At 34.3% G+C, this 6430-nt stretch overlaps 3 non-coding genes across 3 annotated transcripts; 2 read left to right on the forward strand and 1 right to left on the reverse strand.

Annotated features, from left to right (window-relative positions):
- The first annotated feature begins 270 nt into the window (after positions 1-270).
- Trnae-uuc (transfer RNA glutamic acid (anticodon UUC)) lies at positions 271-342 on the forward strand. The gene has a single exon. It is a non-coding gene; the product is annotated as a tRNA-Glu (tRNA).
- Positions 343-4721: 4379 nt separating this feature from the next.
- On the reverse strand, positions 4722-4793 carry Trnae-cuc (transfer RNA glutamic acid (anticodon CUC)). The gene has a single exon. It is a non-coding gene; the product is annotated as a tRNA-Glu (tRNA).
- Positions 4794-6140: 1347 nt separating this feature from the next.
- Trnae-uuc (transfer RNA glutamic acid (anticodon UUC)) lies at positions 6141-6212 on the forward strand. Its single transcript has one exon. It is a non-coding gene; the product is annotated as a tRNA-Glu (tRNA).
- Positions 6213-6430: the final 218 nt, after the last annotated feature.

Here is a 6430-nt window from a genome sequence, read left to right on the forward strand (position 1 = left end):
TGGTTTGTAGTTTCGAAATGTTGCAATTAAACATTAGTTCTTTCAAATATGAAACGCTAAAACACAAATCTAGAACAAACAATCATTATATTTAGAAAGATATAGCAAACTTTCCATGATAGAGATTGGACCCAAGACAAAGTACACCCAAATTAGGTGACAATTCGGAATTAAGCCATGGCTGGAAAAAAAACCATGCAGGCATAAATGCATAGTTAGTAATTTCATTGAAAATAAATAATTTATATTTAGCTTATATAAAACATCACATCCCATATGGTCTAGTGGTTAGGATCCGGCGTTTTCACCGCCGTGGCCCGGGTTCGATTCCCGGTGTGGGAAGAAATTATTTTCCTTTTTTTTAGTATTTTATTTTATTTTATGTTCAATTTTATGTTCTATTTATTTTCTTCTTTTTTTGGGGCGGGGGGGGGTGATTTTTTTCCTTTTTGATTTGGTTCTGCCAACTAAGGAAACAAGTACCGGTACTACTCGCCATTCCAAAAAATACAGAACTAATTTGTTTGGATTAAAAAAATATTATCCTGTTTTACCAAATGAAACATAGCTATATCCTAATCCTTTATTAGTCCTAACTGGCAATAAAATTCTAATATTTTTGTAATTTGAGGGGAAATGGTCCAAAAACATGCAATTTTGCATGTTTTCTTACAATTGTAGTCACAAAATTGTAAGACTTGGCACAAGTCTAAGCATTCAAAATCGTGAGTATAGGACAAGAGTTAGCTCATAATTTTAATATTAGGTGTTATTTTTGGTTATGAAAAAGATCGGAAAATGTGTTTTCCAAAAATTAGAATGCATAACTTGATATTAGCCTTTGTTCAAGTCTTTGGGCTTGATTGTCACAGAATACGAAAAAGGTAGAAAAACACCCCAAAATTACATGTTTTTGGCCCTTTAATTCCAAATATTGACCAAAAATTAAAATTTCACTTTCATTGCTAGTTAGGAGTAACTAAAGGATTAGGATTTACCTTTGTTTCATTTGGCAAAACAGGATAACATTTTTTAATCCAAAACAAGAAATGTCTTTAAAAAGACAACGCCATGGATGAAGATCATGTTTCATAATTTTGCATTGCAAGTACTTGGAAAGCTAGTAAATTTGAATGTTTGGCACAACCGGGTGCGAAATATTGGCATTTATTGGTAAATACCACCAATGACATACTAGGAAATACTCAAAATTTCCATGTCGAAAGCTGAATTGGAAAATGTGTGCTAAATTGGTCTACATTTAATTCATACTTGTAACAAACGGCTCAATTGAAATCACATCCTCTGAGTTTTACAACAATCCAACAATCTATATTCAGATAACCTTAAGAATGTTTGCTGCTTAATTAAGGGATTTCATATCAACCCAATTCATGACAATCCAATTATCCAGTAACTGTTAACCTTGATATGACCTTGATGGTTTTTACCCTTAGAGCCTAATTGTGATTACATGCACCATGTTTTATGAAAATCAGACTATCGATGCTCTGTTGACATCAAATGCGCTTGACACCACTTTGAACATTCTGACAATCCAACACAATATTTTTCATTATTCATTATTTTTCTGCCTTTCATTATATGACTAACACGAAAGTAAAATGTGTTGTTATTTGCCACTCACTCACTTGAAGATGGACGTTTAGCCCTAATGAGAGATTCAAAAGTATATTAAAAATAGTCACAATAATGAATAATCAAATGAGGGTCAGAAAATGAAGTGAGGGCGGTGACGGGAAACTCAAAATCGACTTTCATTGGCCTAATCAAAAAGACTGATTACTCAATCCCAGGGATTCCCGGTTGCTCTACATGTATCAAAAATGTATAAAACCAAAGCCACTATCTACGCCAATTACTGGTACCCCCCCCCCTCGACGACTAGTGTCACTCCCAATATCAATTAGTGTTGGTAGTAGTGCACTATTTATACCCAGCTCTGGTCAGATCAGGGAATGGTCAGATAATGCTCATTATTATTGTTTAATTAGTGGTCACACTTTACTTGTCAATGCTTGTTGACAGCTTATCAGTAGTCAGATCAGCAGGGGTGCAATTGTATCCTTTTTCATAGAGCAAAATTGTTCAAAATGTTCTAAAAACCTTATTTGTGAACGGATTTTAATCGTTAAAAAAGCAAAATGTATGTTTAATATATTAATTATTTCATTAATAGCAATTTCCTAAGTTTCCATCCATAAATAACCACAGAGCATTATCTGTTTACAAAATAAGTGTTTATTTTCAATTAGCCATCTTATCAGTAAAACTGATAGGAGGCCAAATTATAGTCAAATCAATTAGCCATCTTATCAGTAAAACTGATAGGAGGCCAAATTATAGTCAAAAAACAGATTCTGTGTCTGGTAGTCCCGGCAACCCAGTCTATATGTGGCTCAGTTGTAAACATACACAACACAGACCGACTGTGAAGGAGCCTATATGCACGTAAACAACTTTCTAGTACATGTATAATAAAATCCGTTTTTGAGTATAATAAAGAAAGTCATGCATTGGCAACATGAAGGAAATACCTATTGCTAACTTGGTAAAATGCATACTCGTAGCCCAATCTTGTACATCATAGCACCCAGTTTGGGTTTGTAGTTTCGGAATGTTGCAATTAAACATTAGTTCTTTCAAATATGAAACGCTAAAACACAAATCTAGAACAAACAATCATTATATTTAGACAGATATAGCAAACTTTCCATGATAGAGATTGGACCCAAGACAAAGTACACCCAAATTAGGTGACAATTCGGAATTAAGCCATGGCTGGAAAAAGTGTTCTGTATTTTTCTGGATTGGGGAGTAGACTTTGTTTATCTTAGGATGACACTTTCATATGGGACCAAGTTTTAAAAAGAGTTTAAAGCCACACAGGGAATTTTGTTGTTGTTAACTTTGACCCCTTTTTAGGTTTTTTTTAGATTACACCACTGGTAATCGCTCTCCTTATAGTTTGTCCCCATTGGTAAGTTATGATGCTTAAGGTACATGTTAAGTTCGTCAACTTACCAAGATAGTGATCTTGGCTTTTCGGTGGCACTGAGGGGCTTCGATCGACCCTCTTTTAATTTCCTTCTTACGACGGAAAAAATAACATAAGGATCCCCGGGAAGGAACCCTGATACTGATAGTAAGCGGTTGTACAGCTCAACTTACCGTACTTTGCCTAACCAGACAGTCCATGCCAAAATTGTTACTACACCTTTACATTTCATCGAATCTCTTTTTGATGTCTGTCATTTTGAACATCATACTTGAAAGATGTATGCTATGTAGAAACTTTATTTTGCAATTTCATAATTTGCATATTATTAGCATATTTGCAAGAAAAAACATGAAAATCAATAAATACCTATATTTTTCACAATTTCCATACTATAACAATCATACTAAGTCATTCAGGCACAGTAAGTATGAAAAAGAAACTGAGCTATCAAAATATATCTGGAAATTAAAGCAACAAAACAGGGATTACAGCATCAATTGGGAAATTGTGCACAAATCAAACGCTTGTATGAGGCAATCTGGTAACTGTAATTTATGCATTGATGAAAAGCTGGCAATCCTACTTGCCAAAAAAACCAATAGCTCAAGTGCCCTCAATAAAAGATCTGAGCTAGTATCTAAATGTCGTCATGGATACAAACCAGCCAACCGTGCTAAGAAAAAATAAGACTGTGTGATCATTGTCATACCATTCCACCTGATGATTGCTATATGCTTGTAGCATGAAACTCGGAGTAGTGGACATGATGTGTTAATTAAACTTAATTAATTATTTTTCACAATTTCAATATTTTATTAGAAATTAAGCATGTAGGCCGTTTGTTATGACTTGATGAATGAAAAACTGTTTGCTTATTTTTCCTTTTTTGCCCCAAAATGTGTAAAAATCACAATTTTTTGGATGACCTATATTTTCTTTGAATATTTATCAAATTTCTTAATTTAGGTATAATACAGTGCAGAAAAAGATGTCAAAAAAATATGTTGAAACAGATTTCCAATAAATTGTTCCATTTTCATTTTTCGGTTAAATACTCAATTTTCAAGCGCGGGATATTTGAAACATAAAATGAAAACATGTCCATTGCACTTTTTCCTCGAGATGTACTATATAATATCAAGGTTACGGATATATTATAATCCCTTCTTATCTTCACTGATCCATCAGATACCTATTGTTATGAATGATCAATGAAAAGGTTCAGAACTGGGCTACTAATGGTCTTGTCAAGTATCTATACGCCGTAGAAGTGACGTCATTATCGGATTAACTACTATAGCAATAGATGAATACAATTTTTGAATATACCGCGCTGCACTGCAGCAGGTTGCACTCATCACCTGTCTTCAATCATAAAATAACAGATTGAATACAATACCGCTCTTTTCAAAGAGACTAATCTACAGGTGCAAGTGATTAGCATTTCTTTGACATCTATGGTTCAATGCATCGGTACCGCATGAACGTTGTAGTGCGGGGCGATATAGCCAAAATTGTATTCATCTATTGCTATGGTAGTTAATCCGATTAACTACGTCACTTCTACGGCGTATAGTTATTTTCATGACTGTGTCAACTCAAAAATCATGCAAGGTCGAATGTAGGAAAAGTATGATCAGTTGAGCTGTAGCGGAATTTCGATAGATCAGGAGTCAAAATAAAAAAGGAAAAGATTTTCTTCCCACACCGGGAATCGAACCCGGGCCACGGCGGTGAGAGCGCCGGATCCTAACCACTAGACCATATGGGATGTAACACGAGATATTAAGCTAAACATAATATTTGTTTGCAATATTTAAATTAAAATTGCTAACTACGGTATGTGCTTTTGCAATTGCTTAGATATCATTTTCTCAATCAATCGTTTTGGCAGTGTAGTTTCATTTTTAAAATGAAGAAAAAAGCCTCATCATATTAGGCTTTGGGATATAATTTAGATGAATTCAACGCTGTGCAGGGTTCTTTGTTCTATTGTTTCCGATTAGAGCGCTGACATATTGGAAAATGTTGCTAATCAATATTATGAGAGTGTACATTCCATACTGCAGTTACTGTCCGTTTTCCTATACACAATACACAGTGCTCTCACCATTGACGCGTGACCTGTACAAATGATGTATGTTGGGAGAATGGACACTTGCCTAGTTAACATCACTGTGTGAAAATAACCAGCCAATATTTTATTTATTCTCCAAAACTTCTAGCAAATATATTTCTCTAACATGACCTAAAATTACAGCTAGGTTAGATGTTCAGAAATGGTCGCACTTTTGTAAAATATGAGTGAGGGCAAGGCATAGCTATAGCCAACTCCCCGTGTTAATTGAATGAAATATTGGTATCGGACCGCTCACTTCTGAAGGATGCCACAAAAAAACGGTAAAAGCTACATTTAAATTATTCAAAATAGGTTCTAGAAAATAAAGTTTTGTAACATGTCCTAAATTTTTAGCTAATTTAGATGTTTGGAGAGGGTCGCACTTTTGTGTTTTAAGAAGGATATGTAAACGACGGATAACACCAAAATATGAAGAAATTATTTCCAAACCGTGTTAAGTCAACAATCATTATGTTGCTCATTTTGAAGAATGCTGGTTAACAAAAAGCAGGTCTTTGTCTCATTTCGTGAACAAAAGTACACATACCATTGTTTCCTTTCGTTTCCTTTATAATCGGTTACCCAACTGAAGCTATAATACGCAAACTTTATTGCGATATCGCACATGAAAACAGTCACATGTGCACAGCCAGAGAAGATCCGATTTAATCAGTTGAGCTGTTTCAATGAGTGTTATCTTGGTTTAATAGCTTTTAATGGGGTTAAGTCCTGCAAAGGTCGAGATGAATTCTACTGTAGACATGACTGCATCATGCAACTTCCAAATTTTATTACAAAATACAACAATAATATTATTCTCCTGCCGAAAATGGTACTATTAGGGTAAACGTGTCAGTATTCTATTAAAACTGTTTACATGTAGGCTAATAAAATAAATAAATAATAATATAAACAAAAAACGGGCAAAAATGGTAAAAACGCATAGTTAGTTATTAAATTGCAAATAAATAATACATTTAGCTTACCTCACACATCACATCCCATATGGTCTAGTGGTTAGGATCCGGCGTTTTCACCGCCGTGGCCCGGGTTCGATTCCCGGTGTGGGAAGAAATTATTATTATTATTATTTTTGTTGTAATTTTAATATTCCTGATCTTTCACAATTTCACTTATTTATGTTATACTCGTACATCTACTTCTTCAGGGTTTCTCGTGTGTTTTTTTCCTTAATAGTTAGGAAACAATTTAACAGAGGATCATATTGAAGATATACATCCCCCCACAAAGACCTACATTTTTTTGGTGTTTTTGAAAAAAAAAAATCT

The sequence above is a fragment of the Amphiura filiformis genome, chromosome 18, assembly GCF_039555335.1.
Source record: "Amphiura filiformis chromosome 18, Afil_fr2py, whole genome shotgun sequence".
NCBI lineage: Eukaryota > Metazoa > Echinodermata > Ophiuroidea > Amphilepidida > Amphiuridae > Amphiura > Amphiura filiformis.